The sequence below is a fragment of the Bubalus bubalis genome, chromosome X (genome assembly GCF_019923935.1).
Source record: "Bubalus bubalis isolate 160015118507 breed Murrah chromosome X, NDDB_SH_1, whole genome shotgun sequence".
In the NCBI taxonomy this organism is placed as follows: domain Eukaryota; kingdom Metazoa; phylum Chordata; class Mammalia; order Artiodactyla; family Bovidae; genus Bubalus; species Bubalus bubalis.
In genome coordinates, this window is record NC_059181.1 from 1634394 (window position 1) to 1654052 (window position 19659).

At 46.4% G+C, this 19659-nt stretch overlaps 1 long non-coding RNA gene across 1 annotated transcript; it reads left to right on the plus strand.

Moving 5' to 3' along the window:
- The first annotated feature begins 335 nt into the window (after nucleotides 1-335).
- On the plus strand, nucleotides 336-18233 carry LOC123331747. Its single transcript, XR_006548503.1, has 2 exons — nucleotides 336-765; nucleotides 18044-18233. It is a non-coding gene; the product is annotated as an uncharacterized LOC123331747 (long non-coding RNA).
- The last annotated feature ends 1426 nt before the right edge of the window (nucleotides 18234-19659 follow it).

Here is a 19659-nt window from a genome sequence, read left to right on the forward strand (position 1 = left end):
AGTTTGTGCGGAAGTTTTTTAACAATGAGTAGAAGTACCCTGAGAGGTGCAAAGACCCCTGAAGGCAACGGACAGAGGAGGGGCAGGGTTTTCCGTATCTACATTCTTCTGCTTGGTTGCTGCTGTTGTTCAGTCTGTAAGTCGCGACCGACTCTCTGCGACCCCATGGACTGCAGCCCGCCAGGCCTCCCTGTCCATCACCGACTCCCGGAGCTTCCTCAATCTCATGTCCATCGAGTCACAGATGCCATCCAACCATCTCATGCTCTGTTGCCCCCTTCTCCTCCTGCCTTCAATCTTTCCCAGCATCAGGGTCTTTTCCAGTGAGTCAGTTCTTCACATCAGGTGGCCAAAGGATTGGAGCTTCAGCATCAGTCCTCCCAGTGAATAATCAGGGTTGATTTATTATTAGTAGTATTATTCCTGGTTCCACAAACATTTCTCGGAACTGAAAAAGTGTTTCGTAATACTTCACCGCTGAATGTGAGCCCACTTGGAGAGCCAGGGACTTTCCGAAGTGTTGGAAAGGAACATTTCGTATGCAAGAAGTAGGAGAAAGAAGGTGCTGCTCTGTTTTGTCCTTTCTGGTCGCAGTGAGTGACAGGGAAGAGACAAAATGTATCATATTCTAAATGGACTTCACTGTGTTCACCTTGACCCAGCGGTCCTTGAAGGAGATGAAGGAACCTCCAGGGGACATTTGGCAATGGATGCAGCTTCCCGGGTGGCTCGATGTTAAAGAACCCGCCTGCCAACTCAGATCACGTAAGAGACTCAGGTTTGTGTGTGTGTGTGTGTGTGTGTGTGTTAAGTTGCTTCAGTCGTGTCCGACTCTTTGCAACCCCGTGGTCTGTAGCCCGCCAGGCTCCTCTGTCCCGGGGATTCTCCGGGCAGGAATACCAGAGTGGGTTGCCATGCCCTCCTCCAGGTCACTATGTCTCTACCGTTTATCTAACCTAACTCATCTGTTTCATACTGTATATCACGACTTATCTATTCTATTTAGCCTTGTCTATGATGCTGGGAGGGGTGGGGGGCAGGAGGAGAAGGGGACGACAGAGCATGAGATGGCATCACCGACTCGATGGACGTGAGTCTGGGTGAACTCCGGGAGTTGGTGATGGACAGGGAGGCCTGGCATGCTGCGATTCATGGGGTCGCAAAGAGTCGGACACGACTGAGTGACTGAACTGAAGTGACTGATTTTTGTATCAGATAGGTGAGACACATAGATGAATGGATAGACAGACAATTTGTAAAATGTACAAGTACTTGAAATGCAACACCTTTGTGGGGGGGACGGGGCAGTGAGTAACGCAGTAATGGTCAAAACGGCTCTGGAAGGACTCAGCCAGGGATGGATCTGGCTCCCTCTGGATTCCCTCTTGTGCCCGGAGCTGCCAGGCACCAGCAGGGGTGGGGGCGTCTCCAGGGCAGCATCCCCTGCTCCCTCTGCCCACCGTGCCAGGCCCCCATTCTCCCACCCACCCCCCGGCCAGCCTGGTTTTGCAGAACCGGCCACCTTCCCTGGCCCTTCAACACATCTGGCTCCACTGTTCATCACGTCTTCTCTGCTGGTTATACGTCCATCCTTCCCGAACCGCTGCTTCCCAACCCTCAGAGAGCTCCCAGACGCTCACAGGTCTTCCTCCATCAGCGTCCCCACAGCTGGGGACCAACGCCGGCAGTGACGACCGCTCTGCAAACATCCAGGCAAATGCTGTTACTCCTCAGTTCTCCTCACAGCTGCTATTGAAGGAGTCCTAGACGAGGGCGCTGACTCTGCACCCCTGAGAGCTATTCCGCAGCACGCAGGGAGTGTGTTTCTAGGTCCAGAGAAGAGCTGAGAAGGATGCTGAAGGCAGCCTAGTCCTCAAAGTCCCTTGAGCATAAAGACAGTGAAAGTGAAGTCGCTCGGTCGTGTCCAACTCTTTGCGACCCCATGGACTGTAGCCCACCAGGTTCCTCTGTCCATGGAATTCTCCAGGCAAGAATCCTAGAGAGGGTTGCCATTCCCTTCTCCAAGGGATTTTTTCAATTCAGGGATCGAACACAGGTCTCCCGCGTTGCAGGCATATGCTTTACCATCTGAGCCACCAGGGAAGCCCCCTTGAGCATAAAATGCAATAGAAGACAAGTCCTACAATGTTTTTTCAACCAGACCTTCCACCACAGCGAATCCACGGCATCTGGTTCTATTTCAGGGCAAAGGAAGTGAAGATAGTTTGTTGCAATGCTTCCTGGCATACGTGTGCAAGTACTGGGCTGTTTTGGGGGAATTTTCTGCTATTTTTTTCCACTAGTCATGTACGGATGGGAGAGGTGGACCATAAAGAAGGCTGAGCGCTGAAGAATTGATGCTTTTGAACTGCGGGGCTGGAGAAGACTCTTGAGAGTCCCTTGGACAGCAAGAGATCAAACCAGTCCATCCTAAAGGAAATCAACATTGAATATTCATTGGAAGGACTGATGCTGAAGCTGAAACTCCAATCCTTTGGCCACCTGATGCGAAGAACTGACTCATTAGAAAAGACCCTGATGGTGGGAAAGATTGAGGGCAGGAAAAGAAGGGGATGACAGAGGATGAGACGGTTGGATGGCATCACCGACTCAGCGGACATGAATTTGAGCAAGCTCCAGGACATAGTGAAGGATAAGGAAGGCTGGTGTGCCGCACTCAATGGGATTGCAAAAACTTGGACAGGACTGAGCCACTGAACAACAAAAAAAGTGGAAGGGGGGGAAAATTGTGTGCCTTTCCCACTGACATATGGGCAAAGAACTGGATGTGAAATTCCTTTTCCTATCTCTGCTTTTCCTCACTTGGTTCAATTTCTACTTTCTCACTGGAAGAAACATGATTCAATTTTTCTGAAACATCACCACCAGACTGAGATCCTATAGCTCTTTTTAAGTGTCTCCTCATGCCAGGAGAAAAAATGTTTAAAATCATCGAGGTTATTTACATATTTTTGACATGTTTTCACGAGGTTACACAGGATTTCATAAAAAAAAATCAATGCTTCGTGTAACAGAATCATATGTAGATTGAAAAAAACAAACGTGTGTACGTTTCGTGCGATGCCAAGGAACCCAAATCTGACATTCTCCTGAAATAAAAGGGACTCGAGAAATTCTTTTCTCCAAGTTTACAAACCATTCAAACTTGATGAGTTTGCTGTTTTGATCATAATTTAAATTTCTTCCAGATTTGTACCCTTGGGGGGGGAAAAATATGGCTTCATGCTTTTAACTAAGAAAGATCAAAATAGTATATTAAATGCTCTCAGAAGACTTTTTTGTACATAGAAAAAATATTCAGTGAGTTAATACAAATCAGAAACAGGCTGATTCTCCCTGAGATTACAGAAGCATTTCAGCGTTAAGAAAAGGAAGGGTAAAAAAAAAAAGATCAATGAAAAAATATCAGCTACCCAAAGAGCAACACCTTCTCATCTTTCATGGAGAAGATCAATGAAAACATATCAACTATGCAAAGAGAGAGACCTCAAAAGCTTTCATTATGGTTCAGATGCCCAACTTCCAAACAAAAACCAAGGTGGCCATGTCTCTGCTCCCTACACAAGGTGGAATCATAATCATGCATACATGGAGGGGAGGACTGGCTAGGTAAGCACGTTCGATTAAGCCACAGAGTCATCTGATGACTTTATCCAAGTCAAGTGATAAACAAAATCTCATCTGAAACACATACATTCCTTCCCCACGGTCCAGCGTCCCCTAGTCTAAAGGAAATCCCTCCAGAAATTCAAGCGGACCTTGGTTCGACTGTTCAACGTGGCCACTTTGGAGAGACAAGACCTCCCATGAACGTACCAGCTTCCACCTGCCAACAGGTTTCCCAGGGCCATCAGGACGTCCCTTCAAGACCAATGGCGACTGCTCATCCATGTTCGAATTAATTATAAACAGTATGTTAGCTGCTCAGTCGTGTTTGCCTCTTTGCGAGCCCATGGACTGTAGTCCCCCAGGCTCCTCTGTCCAAAGGATTCCCCAGGCAAAAATACTGAGGTGGGTGATCATGCCCTCCTTCAGGGGAGCTCCCCCACCCAAGGATCAAACCCACGTCTCTTTACATCTCCTGCATTGGCAGGTGGGTTCTTAATCACAGCGCCACCTGGGAAGTCCAACTATACTCCGATACAAATAATTTTAAAAATTCTTTGAAGCTCCATTCTAGATCAAATGTCCTCCAAAAAAAGGAGGCATGAAAAACCAAAGCAGGTGATTCTTACAGTTTTTTCCATTAAAACGTGGACGGCACGTGCTTATCACACTAACTCTATTGGACTCATGATGCTCGTCCGCCGAAGGCAACGTGGCTCCCCGGGGAGGATTCGATTTTGCTCAAGGTACAGACGACGAACGCAGAGTCAAGTCTAGACTTTAGTCTTCCTTTTCTTGACCCTGAGATTCATGACGCAACCAGTAAGGGAGGAAACTCTCACAATTAAGTCTAACACAAAAACCAGAGGGCTCTTGAAAAAGAAACGAGAAGGAATGCTGAGTGTTTTGTGAATTATGTGCATGCTCGGTTCTGTCTGATTCTTTGCGACCCCATGGACTGTAGCCCGCAAGGCTCTTCTGTCCATGGGACTGTCCAGGCAAGAATACTGGAGTGGGTTGCCATGCCCTCCTCCAGGGGATCTTCCCAACCCCAGATCAAATATGCGTCTCCTGCACTGGCAGGGGGATTCTTTACCATGAAGCCACTGGAAGGGAAGCCCTTTGTCTAATACAGAGAAGGGATCTCTTTACAGGAGGTTAGACAGGAGCTGTCTTGAAAGAGCCTCCATGTGGCAGAGGGGAGTTGAACCAACAGGACCACAGCGGCCGCCGTGCTGGGCTCATGGCTTATGCGGATGTGCGTTATGTTTAATGGATTTAAGCCATCTCTCTAAGTGGCTGAACCCATGTTCTTGGCGACAGACAGGCTCCCCCTCCGTGGCAGCCATCTGAGTGTTCATTTCTGCCGTGGAAGCGAGATTTAAAAATGGAAGCTCAAGCTGCTGCATCTGGGTACCATGTGTCTGGAAGAACGTAGAGACGGGCTCTGACCTGGATGGTGTCCACTGGTGGGACTCTGGGGCTGTCCTGTTACCCATGAACATATGCAGGGTTCACAGTCCACTGGACAAACGAGGTCCTAGAAGCTGGCAGGTAATAGCTGGGTGTGGGGTATATATATTAAAACCATGCACAGTGGGAAATGGGAATTGTCCAAGATGGGTACATGGAGGAACGGCTGTTCACACTCAAGTGTTGAAAGCTGGGTTTCATTGGTAGACAAGACCCAGAGAATCAGCAGTATGAGAAAAACTCATGCTGTGAATGAAGCAAGGCATGACATAACGTTTACGGAGAAGCAAAACCATCTAATTCAGGTGTCCCAGAGTGCAGGGTACTGCAATCATATGCTGTTCATACGACGAATGGATCAAGAAGAATACACAGACACAGTGGAATGTTACTCAGCCATGAAAAAGGACAAGGTAATGCCATATGCAGAGACACGGACAGACCTGCAGATTTTCACACTGAGTGAAGTCAGTCAGGCAGAGAAGGAGAAATGCCGTATGACATCGCTTATACGCGGAATCTAAAAAAGAAATGAGACAGAGGAAGGTGTTAGTGAGGTAACAGAATGACATTTTTGGCTGACCAAAATAAAAATCGCCAGCCACGGACGTCAGTTTCTGCAAAAATCCACTAGTCAATGATGAGTTAATGTGCCAATGTCTTCTCCAGATGTTACCTTCTTGAAAGAGGTGAGAAAGACACGGTGGTTGTAAACTCATTCACACGTTCTATCCATTTGTTGCTGTTTAGTCTCTATGTTCGACTCTGTTGCAACCCCATGGACTATAGTTCACCAGGCTCCTGTGCTCTCCACTATCTCCAGAGTTTGCTCAAATTCATGTCCATTGAGTTGGTGATGCCATCCAACCATCTCATCCTCTGTTGTCCCCTTCTCCTCCTGCCCTCAATCTTTCCCAGCAGCAGGGTCTTTTCAGATGTGTCAGCTCTTCGCATCAGGTGGCCAAAGGACTGGAGTTTCAGCTTCAGCATCCGCCCTTCCAATGAACATCCAGGGCTGATTTCCTTGAGGATGGACGGGTTGGATCTCCTTACAGCCCAAGGGACTTGCAAGAGTCTTCTCCAGCCCCACGGTTGCAAAGCATCAATTCTTCAGTGCTCAGCCTTCTTTACATTCCAGCTCTCACATCTGTACCTGACTATGGTTTCTTCAGTCTCTACCATGATCGATATGGGGTTGATCAAATCCTAGTCCAATCAGCCTCCTGAAATATTTCAGGAGATGCTATCTGGCCAAGGCAGCTCTCTCGCTCTGCAGACAGGGTTCCACATTCTTCCAGAGGGGAGGATCATTTGTGGTTTCCTGGGCAATCTGGAGCCTCACAGGACGTCGGATGAAGACAGTTGTGGGTTTCACGCCCGGATGTTACAGCTGATGGGGAAACACAGATGGCGGGACTCATGCCGTTGTTAGGAAAATAAAGTCACTGCAAACAGCACAAAAGGAAATCCGTGCTGTTTGCAATCAGGGTGAGATGCTGGGTCCTTCTCCTTACATATGGCCACTGACCTTTCCCCAGAGTGGTTTATAACAAAGTCAGCACGATGCCTTTTTCAGGACTGACCACACCTAACGTTTGCTAACTGGTGACTGGCTCGGCGGTCTGCAGAGGAGACAGCTGTTTGCTGTTAAAGGCAGCGCCCGCGTTTTCGGGGTGTCATCATGCTCCCTCAGGCTCCATTCCTGCAGCTCTTTTCCTCAAGTTTAGGGGCCAGCATGCAGCTTTCATGTCCCAGCACACAAAGGTCTCCCCGCTGGACACGCACAAAAAATTACATCTATACGGGATCAATTTGGAGAAAAGGATACTCTTTCCAAAAAAAAAAAAAGCCCTATTTTTAGTTTTCCTCTTTTTAGCAAACTGTTGAAGTAATCTCCTTCATTAGAGAAAGTAATAAAAGCGACACGTTTTTATTACCATCAGCATCTTTCTACACAGAAGGATTTCATCAAAAACATGCTGCATTTTGTCAAATACAAGGGTGAGGTGGGATATATTCCTGTTTGTTTGGTCCGCTGCTTACAAGGAAATCTGCCTTTTTGAAGCCGAATTAAGAGAGAAATAATAATATTTTTATCTCTTTTTAAAAAGTTTTATTTATTATATATTTTTATTTTATATATTTAAATACACATATTATAAAATAACGGAGAAGGCAATGGCAAGCCAGTCCAGTACTCCTGCCTGGAAAATCCCATGGATGGAGGAGCCTGGTAGGCTGCAGTCCATGGGGTCGCGAAGAGTCGGACACAGCTGAGAGACTTCACTTTCACTTTTCCCTTTCCTGCATTGGAGAAGGAAATGGCAACCCACTCCAGTGTTCTTGCCTGGAGAATCCCAGGGACGGGGGAGCCTGGTGGGCTGCCGTCTATGGGGTCGCACAGAGTCGGAAGTGACTGAAGTGACTTAGTATTATAAAATAAAAGTTTTATTTAAAAGTATAGTTGATTTACAATACTGAGTTAGTTCAGATATATAGCAAAGTGAATTAGTAATATATAGATGTATAGATATATATATCACTAATTCACTAAAAACAAACATATATATACACACGCACATTCTCTTTTAGACTCTTTTCCACATACGTCATTACAGAGTATTGAGTAGAGTTCTCTGTGCTCTACAGTAGTAGGTCCTTATTAGTTATCTGCTTTATATACTGTAGTCTGTACGTGTGTGCTCACTCAGTCGCGTCCAACTCTTTGCAACCCCATGGACTGTAGCCCCGCCAGGCTCCTCTGCCCATGGGATTCTCCAGGCAAGAACACTGGAGTGGGTTGTCATTTCCTCCTCCAGGGGATCTTCCCGACCCAGGAATTGAACCCAGGTCTCCTTCACTGCAGGCGGATTCTTAACCGACCGAGTTACGAGGGAATCCCCATGCTATACAGTAGGTCTTTATCAACTATTTTATCAATCTATTGACATATTAATTATTAATTAATTAATATATAGTGTGTATGTCAACCCCGGTCTCCCAATTTATCCCTCCCCACTTCCCCTCTTTGGCAACCTTAAGCTTGATTTCTACATCTGTGATTCTATTTCTGTTTTGTAGATAAGTTCAAAGGACAAATAGTTATCAAGCCTTGCCTCATCTTGGGCACAGTGTGGAATAAAGATAAGAATGGAAATTCACATAATTTACAATGTGTGTGTGTGTGTGTGTGTGCACGCTTAGTCGCTCAGGGGTGTCTGACTCTTTGCAGCCCCATGGACTGTAGCTCTCCAGGCTCCTCTGTCCATGAGATTCTCCAGGCAAGGATACTGGAGTGGGTTGCCATGCCCTCCTCCAGAGGATCTTCCTGACCCAGGGATCAAACACTCATGTCTTTCACCTTCTGCATTGGCAGGGGCATTCTTTACCAAGAGAGCCACTTGGGAAGCCCAATTTGTAATATATATAGGGAGACAAGCGCTTTCCTGGTGGCTCAGCTGGTGAAGAATCTGCCTGCAATGTGGGAGACCTGGGTTCGATCCCTGGGCTGGGAAGATCGCCTGGAGAAGGGAACAGCTACCCATTCCAGTATTCTGGCCTAGAGAACTCCACGGGCGGTATAGTCCATGGGGTCGCAGAGTCAGACACGACTGAGCGACTTTCACTTTCATAGGGAGACATTCCTAGGAAAGTATCAATCGACTTCTAGGTAAAATTTTAATAAGCACGAGTTAGGGTATACAAGCCTAAAGATCCTCAAAGGATCAAAGTGGGCAGAATGCAACAGGCTTATCTCCAAAATGCCAAAGAATTTACAGGGTTCAGAACTTGGCAGATAAAACTGTACAGAAGGTGGTTTGGAGAGGCTGCAAAAAAGAACCAAGCATGGGGTGAACACGCAGACACCCAAAGGCTACAACAGTGGTATCTTCTCTTGTTGTTACACTGGGTCTTTTTCCTTTGAGCAGGCTTTCTCTAGTTGTGGCAAGCGGGGGCTACCCTTGAGTTGTGATGCTCAGGTTTCCCTTTGCAATGGCTTCTCTGGTTGTGGAGCACGGACTCCAGGCACACGGGCTTCAGTAGTTTTTGGACACGGGCTCAGGAGTTGCAGCTTGTGGGCGCTAGGGCATGGGCTCAGCAGCTGTGGTACACGGGCTTAGCTGCTCTGCAGCATGTGGAATCTTCCTCGACCAGGGATCGAACCCGTGTTCCATGCACTGGCAGATGGATTCTTATCCGCTGGACCACCGAGGAAGTCCCTAGAATAGTGGTATGTACTTTCTGGGTGAAGATAGCCCTAACAAAGCTCCCTTTGCAACCAATTCTGTAAACAGAGGAAGAAAAACAAACAAAAAAACACTCCCCATCCAAAGGAGAAGGGGTTGCTGAAGGACTTCAGAAGGTGAGAAGAATCGGTTACTTCTGGAACCCATCTACTGGAAAAGCATGAGAAATGTTCTGAGAATGGGATGGAGCACATGTATGCAGGCTAAGTCGCTTCAGTTGTGTCCAACTCTGCGTGACCCCATAGACGGCAGCCCACCAGGCTCCCCTGTCCACAGGATTCTCTAGGCAAGAATACCGCAGTGGGTTGCCACATGAAAACCCAGACGCACGAAAATGAATGACCGCGGAGTGGCACACATCTCAGATCACATCCTACAGAAAATCACCTCTGAGAGGCAGAAGACAAACTCAGATGGACGTGCAGAACCCAGAGGAAATGTTTAATGCAGTGAAAATGGCAAGAGACTTGCTGTTGTTTTGTTTGAATATAGAGAAGAGATTGAGCTTCTCCATTTAAGAGGAATCACTCAAGAAGACAAGCCTATTCAACCAAAAGACAGTCCAGGAAGCATAATCTAAGAAAACCTTCCTGAGTTGGCAGACATGAACCCACAGACGAATGATGTTCCTGAGTTGGCAGACATGAACCCACAGAAGAAAGACGTCCACTGAATTTCAAAAAGTGAGAAATAAGTAATCCATCAATTCTGCCCCACATCAGAGAGCTGTCCAGCCCCAAAGGTCAGTAGTACTGAGGCTGAGAAAGCTTTACTGAGCATGAAGCCAAGATTTTATCTATCTAATCTATCCATCCATCCGTCTCTATTATGTATCCATTCATGCATCATCTATACATCCATCCATCCATCCAGGTAGATACATCCATCTATCCATCATCTATCTCTAATATCTATCTATGTAGCTATCTGTACCATCAATCAATCTATCAGCTATCAATATACCTAGCTGTACTATCATCTATCAATCTATCATTTCTATCCACCCACCCACCCATCATGTATCTAACCATCCATCCACCCATGTCTACTATCCATGCATCATCGATCTCTACTATCTATCATCTACCAATCTCTACCATGTATCCATCATCTGTCTGTACTATCAATCAATCTACCATCTATCAAGCTATTTAGCTGTACTACCTATCATCATGCTATCATTTCCATCAATCCATCCACCCATCATCTATCCATCCACCCATGTCTACTATCTAACGTCTACCTCCATTATCATCTATGAATCCATCTCTATCTACCATCTATCGACCTACCATTTCTATGAATCCATCCACCCATAATCTATCTACACATTCAGTTATCCCGACTATCTACGTATCCGTTCACCCATCGTCACCTATCATCTCGCATCAATCTATCTATACGTCCACAATCAACCTATCCATCTATCTGTGTGTACAACCTGCCAATCCATCATCTATCTCAACTATTTATCCACCGTCTATCTCTACTACCAACATACCATCTATCAATCGGTCTGTCTCTACCCTCTATCACCGACCAACCTATCTATCTGCACTATCACCTATCAATCTACCACTTCTATCTATCAATCCAGCCACCCATCAACTATCTATCCATACATCTATCCACCCATTCAACCATCATCTGTCTATAATGTCTATCTACCCACCCATTCAACCAGCATCTATCGTGTCTCTTTACCCACCCATTCAACCATTGTCTGTCTATCATGTCTATCTGCCCACACATTCAACCATCATCTATCATGTCTATCTACCCACCCATTCAACCACTGTCTGTCTATCAAGTCTGTCTGCCCACACATTCAACCATCATCTATCATGTCTATCTACCCACCGATTCAACCAGCATCTGTTTATCATGTCTATCTATCCAGCCATTCAATCATCATCTGTCTATCATGTGTATCTGCCCACCCATTCAACCATCATCTATCATGTCTATCTACCCACCGATTCAACCACTGTCTGTCTATCAAGTCTGTCTGCCCACACATTCAACCATCATCTATCATGTCTATCTACCCACCGATTCAACCAGCATCTGTCTATCACGTCTATCTATCCACCCATTCAACCAGCATCTGTCTATCATGTCTATCTACCCACCCATTCAACCACTGTCTATCATGTCTCTCTATCCATCCATCCGTCTCTACTACCTACCTATTTCTACTATCAATCTATGTAATTTATCACCTATCCATTTGCCTGTCTCTACTACCTATCTATCTATATGTCATCCACCTAATATATCAATCTATCTATGTAGCTCTCTATCATCTATCCGTGTGTCTACCTCTCCTATGTGTCTATCTTTATATCTATCTATGTGTCTATAGCTCTGGTTCTCAACTGGAGATGGCCATGCCCCTCAGAGGATGTATGACAAGGCATGGAGACATTTTTTACTGTCAGAACTAGGGCAGGGGTTTCCCCTGATACCTCGTGGGAGGAGCTCAGAGATGCTGCTCCACACTCCACAACACACAGGACAGACCTTCCTCCCCCTAAAGAATTATCCAGCCCCTAAACATTAGAGGTTCCAAGGTAGAAACACCCTGAACTAGATGTCTCATGCTATCTTAACCCTTTTCTGCCTCCATTCTGCGCTGACCTGTCTAAATGCCAGTTATGCATATATTTTTGTGGTTGCACCACAACAAATTACAAAGTTGGACCACAGTCTCAAGAGTTGAAAGTGAAAGTGAAGTTGCTCAGTCGTGTCTGACTCTTTGCGACCCCGTGGACTGTAGCCTACCAGGCTCCTCTGTCCATGGGATTTTCCAGGCAAGAGTACCGGAGTGGGTTGCCATTTCCTTCTCCAGGGGATCTTCCCAACCCAGGGATTGAACCCTGGTCTCCTGCATTGTAGACAGACGCTTTACCGTCTGACCCACCAGGGAAGCCAATAGTTGAATGATCCTTTAAATTTTCCACCACTCAGAATGGAGATTTCTCAAAAAGCTAGGAATAAAACTACCATATGAGTCAGCAATCTCACTACTGGGCATATACCCTGAGGAAACCATTAACAAAGACATATATAATCCAATGAAAAAGACACTGGATTGAAAAAAGACACATACAATGCAATGTTCACGGCACCACTATTTACAATAGCTAGCACAGGGAAGCAACCTAGATGTCCATGGACAGATGAGTGGGTAAATAAGATGTGGTACATATATACAATGGAATATTACTCAGCCATGAAAAGGGACACGTTTGAGTCAGCTCTAATGAGAGGGATGAATGCAGAGCTTATTATAAAAAAGTGAAGTAAGCGAGAAAGAGGAAAACAATTACCGTACATTAACACATATATATGGGATCGAGAAAGATGGTACTGATGAATCTATCTGCAGGGCAGCGATGCAGATGCAGACAGAGAGAACAGACTTATGGACGTGCTGGGGGAAGGAGAGGGTGGGATGAATAGAGACTAGCAGGGAAAGAAGGACACACAGCATCTGTAAAACAGCCAGCCAGTGGGAAATTCCTGTATGATTCTGGGGACTCAAATCAGGGCTCTGTGACAACCTAGAGGGGTGGGATGGGGTGGGAGGTGGAAGGGGGGTTCAAGAGGGAAAGGACATGTGGATATCTGTGGCTGATTCATGTGGATGGATGGCAGGAACCAACACGGTTTTGTAAGGCAATTAATTACGATTCAAGTAAAAAAAAGTAGATTTTTAAAACGGCCACCACCCGTGGCAAGATCATTCCCTTGTTGACTTGTCTTCAACCTTCACCTGATTCCTGCCGTCAGCCCGCACAGCCTACATTTCCCTCCCCCCGCCTTGCAGCCTGCTTGACACATGTCTTCCACGATGCCTGTGGCTTGTCAACCCCATCACACTGCTCTGCGAGGATGTGCTTCTCATTTATATAAATAGGATGGTGCTGTAAATCTCAGTGTTTGCTAAATGTCTCTCACTCAGCAAAATGCTTTTAGGACCTCATCACAGAGCCGAGCCTCCATCTGCGGGGCTCAACATCCATCTGTAGCATCCGTCTAACACGCTCTGCGAGGGTCATGGGGTGAGGACCGCCCTCAGGCAGCCTGGAATTCCCTAAGCCATGGGAGAGACCTGAGATGTGTCTGTTAAAAATTCCCGAACACACCTCTGTTAAGAATTCCTCTGTGCTTTACACCTACACGGGGTACGGCTGGGTCATGAGACAGTCCACTCGGGGAAAAATCTAAAGTCTGGCCGGAACGCTCTTCAGGAGGGCGGTTGCGGCGCGCTGACTGTCAGTCTCAGCGTAGGGGTGTTCTCACCTTCTCAGGCCCTTGAGAACATCAGGTGTGTTTCCATCGTTCACATCTTGCAACATCAAGGCGAACAAAAATCTCTCTCGCTGTTGCTTTCCTCTCCAATTCTCTGCTCATTAACTCATCATTGAATAGGGCTTATTCTTTTGTGCAATGGAAACAGTGACAGACATTATTTTCTTGGGCTCCAAAACCACTGTGGATGGTGACTGAAGTCATGGAATTCAAACACACTTGCTCCTTGGAAAAAAAACTATGACCAACCTAGACAGTGTATTAAAAAGCACAGATATTACTTGGCCGACAAAGGTTCGTCTACTCAAGGCTATGGTTTTTCCAGGAGTCATGTATGGATCTGAGAGTTGGACTATAAAGAAAGTGAAAGTGAAGTTGCTCAGTCGTGTCTGACTCTTTGCGACCCCAAGGACTGTAGCCTACCAGGCTTCTCTGTCCATAGAATTTTCCAGGCAAGAGTACTGGATCGGGTTGCCATTTCCTTCTCCAGGGGATCTTCCCGACCCAGGGATCGAACGTGGGTCTCCCGCATTGAGGGGAGACACTTTACCATCTGAGCCACCTGGGAAGCTGAGCGCCAAAGAACTGATGCTTCTGAACTGTGGTGTTGGAGAAGACTCTTGAGAATCCCTTGGACTGCAAGGAGATCCAACCAGTCCATCCTAAAGGACATCAGTCCTGAATGTTCATTGGAAGGACTGATGCTAAGGCTGAAGCTTCAATCCTTTGGCCACCTCATGTGAAGAGCTGACTGACTAAAAAACACCCTGATGGTGGCAGAGATCGAAGGCAGGAGGAGAAGAGGACAACAGAGGATGAGATGGTTGGATGGCATCACTGACTCGATGGACATGAGTTTGAACAAACTCCAGGAGATGGTGAAGGACCAGGAAGCCTGGCGTGCTGCACTCCGTGGGGTCACAGAGTTGGACACGACCAAGCGACTAAACAACAACAATTCCTATACTTCACCTGTTTCTTTGTTTTCTAATAGAGCTTCCAGTGTTCTTTCCCCATTAATTTGCAGGAGTCTCACGTGTCTTCTAGATAAGAATCTCTTTTTTTGTTTTTATTTTTTGAGCTCATTTATTTATTTTTTATGGTGGTGCCATGCAGCCTTTGGGATCTTAGTTTCCTGACCAGGGATTGAACCCACATCCCCTGCAGGGGAAGCACAGTGTCCAAACCACCAGACCTGCAGGGAATCCTCCTTTTATATATTTGGATATCACAAATAACAGGTACCAACCACCCTCTCAACCAGCCACTAAACTTTGCTTATGATGCGCTTCACAGAAAGCCTTCATTTTAATTCAGTTCAGTTCAGTTCAGTCACTCAGCCGTGTCCATCTCTCTGCGACCCCATGGACTGCAGCACGCCAGGCCTCCCTGTCCATCACCAACTCCCGGAGCTTGCTCAAACTCAGTCCATCACGTCAGTGATGCCATCCAACCATCTCATCCTCTGTCGTCCCCTTCTCCTCCCGCCCTCAATCTTTCCCAGCATCAGGGTCCTTCCCAATGAGTCAGTTCTTCACATCAGGTGGCCAGAGTATTGGAGTTTCAGCCTCAGCATCAGTTCCAGTGAAGATTCAGGACTGATCTCCTTTAGGGTGGACTGGATGGATCTCCTTGCAGTCCAAGGAACTCTCAAGAGTCTTCTCCAGCACCACAGTTCAAAAGCATAGCTTCTTTTTAACATGCTGTCTAGGTTGGTCATACCTTTTCTTCCAAGGAGCAAGCGTCTTTTGATTTCATGGCTGCAGTCACCATCTGCAGTGATTTTGGAGCCCCAAAATATAAAGTCAGCCACTGTTTCCCCTGTTTCCCCATCTATTTGCCATGAAGTGATGGGACCGGATACCATGATCTTAGTTTTCTGAATGTTGAGTTGGATTAAGTGAAATGCCTCTATTTTTTTTCTTTACTCATAACCTCTTTTTTATGATTTTGTTTATAAAATCCCACCAAGGGACTTCCCTGGTGGTTCAGTAAGACTCCAAGCTCGCAATGCAGGGGGCCAGGGATTCAATCCCTGGTCAGCAAACTAGACCTCAAATGCTACAGTTAAAGGGTCCTGCACATTATAACTGACCCAGCTCAGTGAAATAAGCAAATATATTAAAAAAAAAAAAAAGGAAATATTCGCCTACTCCTAGGTTAGAGATTTTGCTCCTTCAATTTTTCAAAACAAATTTTTCTACCAAAGTACAGTCGATTTAAAATGCTGTGTTAATTTCAGCTACACAGCAAAGTGAGTAAGTTATATAAATATATATGTGTATTTTCACATTCTTTTCCACTCTAGGTGATTTAACAGATACTGAGTGCAGTCCCCTGGGCTATACAGTATATCCTTGCGGCTTATTTTATACATTTGTTGTTTATTCTTTTTTAGCTGCTAAGTCATAGCTGACTCTTTGCGACCCCATGGACTATAGCCTCGCCAGGCTCCTCTGTCCATGGAATTCTCCAGGAAGAATACTGGAGTGGGTTGCCATTTCCTTTTCCAGGGGACCTTCCCAACTCACGGACAGAACCCACATCTCCTGAATTGGCAAGTGGACTCTTTTCCCACTGAACCACCAGGAAAGCCCATTTCATATATGCTCCTGTTGCTCAGCTGCTAAGTCGTGTCCGACTCTTCGAGACCACACGCACTGCAGCACACCAGGCTTCCCTGTCCTTCGCTATCTCGTTGATTTTATACAAATTTTATATATAGTGGTGTGTTTATGTTAACCCCAAATTCCTAATTTATTCTTCTCCCCATTCCCCTTCGGTAACCCAAAGTCTGGTTCCTATGTCTGTGAGGCTGTTTCTGTTTCGTCAGTAAGTTCATCTGTGTCATATTTTAGAGCCTGTTGTGGGACTCAGGACCACGACAGCAAATAAAGTACGGGGACATCATAAATCCTAGAAAACCCGGTGTCCTCTGGTTCGGAAATAGCAGGAATGTAAGGAAATTAACCGAAAGGCAGACGGATCCCATTACTGCAGGCCCAAGCTTGCTGTCTGTTCATTTAAACCATGTTTTTGGTGTTTGAGGCATGAAATCCCTGTGTCTCCCCGGCAGGGGATCTCCAAGACAAGAGAAGGGAGTCACACAGTCCAGTGCGGTCCCCAAGAAGGCAGTTCAGCGCGTGCCTGTCTACAGAAAAGCATCACGGGCGATGGTCATCTGTAAGGAGTTTCCGTGAATACAGAGCCTGGCTCCGGATGCAAAATTCTGAATCCTTCGACCCATGAACGGAAGTTCTCTCAGCGGTGGCACTAACTGCCCCCTTGGCACGTTCACCGTCCGCTTCCTTACGTTCATCCCACGAAATTCTGGATGTTTGTGAATCAAGACCGTCATGTTAACTAGACCATGAACTGTGTATGAGTATGTGTGTGTTAATTGCTCAGTCATGTCCAGCTCTTTGCGACCGCATGGACTATAGTGTCCCATGGCTCCTCTGTCCATGGGATTCTCCAGGCAAGAACACTGCAGTGGGTTGCCATTTCCTCCTCCAGGGGATCTTCCCCACCCAGCAACAGAACCTGCGTCTCCTGCATTTGTAAGTGGATTTTTTTTTTTTTAACCACTGTGTCACATGGGAAGCCCCAGACCCTGAATACCTCTCACCAATATTTATCTCCTTTCCATTCCTTTTATTAAGAGCAGGAAGGTGGGCAGACAGACAATAGGAAGGTGCATACTATTGTTTGGCTTCTTCCCTGTTTCCTAGAATCTCAATGAAAACTTGATTGTCTCCAGAGTCCTGTGGATACACACAGTTTTCTCCGTTGCAGTGATGTTGACTGCAAAGCAAACCAGAACAGGTAACGTACAAAATTTAGCAACCAGTATCTGGTGCATTTCTACTACGTTTGCAACAACGTAACAGCTGGGTCATTAAGAAGGTTGAACACCAAAGAATTGATGGCTTTTCAGACTGAGGTGCTGGAGAAGACTCTTGAGAGTCCCTTGGACTGCAAGGAGATCCAAGCAGCCCCATCCTAAAGGAAATCGCTCCTGAATATTCATTGGAAGGACTGATGCTGAAGCTGAAGCTCCAATCCTTTGGCCACCTGAGGCGAAGAGCCAACTCTTTGGAAAAGACCCTGATGCTGGGAGAGACTGAAGGCAGGAAGAGGAGGGGACGACAGAGGATGAGATGGTTGGATGGCATCACCGACTTGATGGACACGGAGTCTGAGCAAAGTCTGGGAGACGGTGAAGGACAGGGCAGCCTGGCTTGCTGCACTCTGTGGGGTCACAAAGTATCAAGAGATGACCTGTGTGCTTCTGGGTTTGCAGAGACGGTGCAAGGTGCTGGGGGTTTCGAGACAAAATGCTAAAACCGTGTGACTCAACATAGACTTTTGCTTTCGAGGCCGCTGCTTCATGAAAATAGAACATCTCAGAAGATGGAAAGCCTTCGCATGCGTTCATTCAAAATGTTTTCCTTTGCCTGCAGAAACAACTCCCAGCTGTGTAAATATTAGATGGCCAGGACACGACTGTTTACTTATCATTAAGAGAGTCTTCAGGACACCAGGAAGAAGAATGTTGCGTTTATTTTTCAACATGAAGTAACACTTGAAAGCCGCTGAGATGGCAGGATGAGACGAGAGAGTCTACGTGGATAGGAACAGTTACAAAATTGGTACCATAGCCCAGATGGATCATCTGGTATTCACTGTATATGATGTTGAAACCACTTATGGTTTCTCCTGGGTAGGACTGTGTCGGGCTCAGCGAACAGCCGGCCCCAACAGGAACTGAAGCCCAGCGAATTTTATTTTATTTTTTTGCTCTCCAGCATTCAGAGTGTTGCCGACCGGGGTAAACGCCAACTGACAGAAGAGAAGGAGATTGTCAGCCAAGAACCGCGAGGGTATCTTGGGTGGACCGACGATGTCATTTCTATTTTAAAGGACTCTTTCTTTCCCTGCCAGTCCCCTCTCTCGCAATGAATGGGAGCCTTGTTCTCTCACTTGTGAAGGTTTAAGGCAATCCTACTGAGACTTCCTTCCGAGTAAAAGCATCTGGGGACGGAGACATGATTATGCATCTTGTCACAGACGATCAGCAGCAGCAGCGCCCTTTACCGACGGCGGCTGGTTTCCCGTCCACGGGGGCGAGTCCGTCCCCGATACTGCATGTAGGACACAGCGGCACTTATCAGCGGTGGTGACCACCAGTTAAATTTGAAGAGGAGATAAAACAGTGAACGATTTTTTTTTTAAGCACGTATGTGAATCGGGGACAAACTTAGGATTTAAAAATTCATTCAAAGAGATACGGAGTTTGAGATGGACATGGACACACTGCTGTGTTTAACATGGAGAACCAGCAAGGACCTGCTGACCAGCACAGGGGACTCTGCTCAATACTCTGTGATAACCTTATCGTTCCCAGGGGGAAGGATGGGGGAAGAGATAGTTACGGGGTTTGGGAAGGACATGGACACACTGCTGTGTTTAACATGGAGAACCAGCAAGGACCTGCTGACCAGCACAGGGAACTCTGCTCAATACTCTGTAATAACCTTATGGTTCCCAGGGGGAAGGATGGGGGAAGAGATAGTTAGGGGGTTTGGGAAGGACATGGACACACTGCTGTGTTTAACATGGAGAACCAGCAAGGACCTGCTGGACAGCACAGGGAACTCTGCTCAGCGTCATGTCGCAGCCTGGATGGGAGGGGACTTTGGGGGAGAAGGGATACATGTGTAGGTATGGCTGAGTCCCTTCCTGTCTACCTGAAAACATCACAACATTGATAATCAGCTATACTCCAATACAAAGTAAAAAGTTTAAAAATAAATCACTCACCATTTACCCCAACTTGAAACGTAAGCCAGTTTCTTGTATTTTTATTGAGCTCCCGTACTTCTATGAACTGAAAAAATACCTTTTCCTTTTTCTGTTAAGAAGCAGATTTGTTGTTCAGTCGCTCAGCCGTGTCCACCTGTTCATGACCCCATGGAGTCCGGCAGGCCAGGAG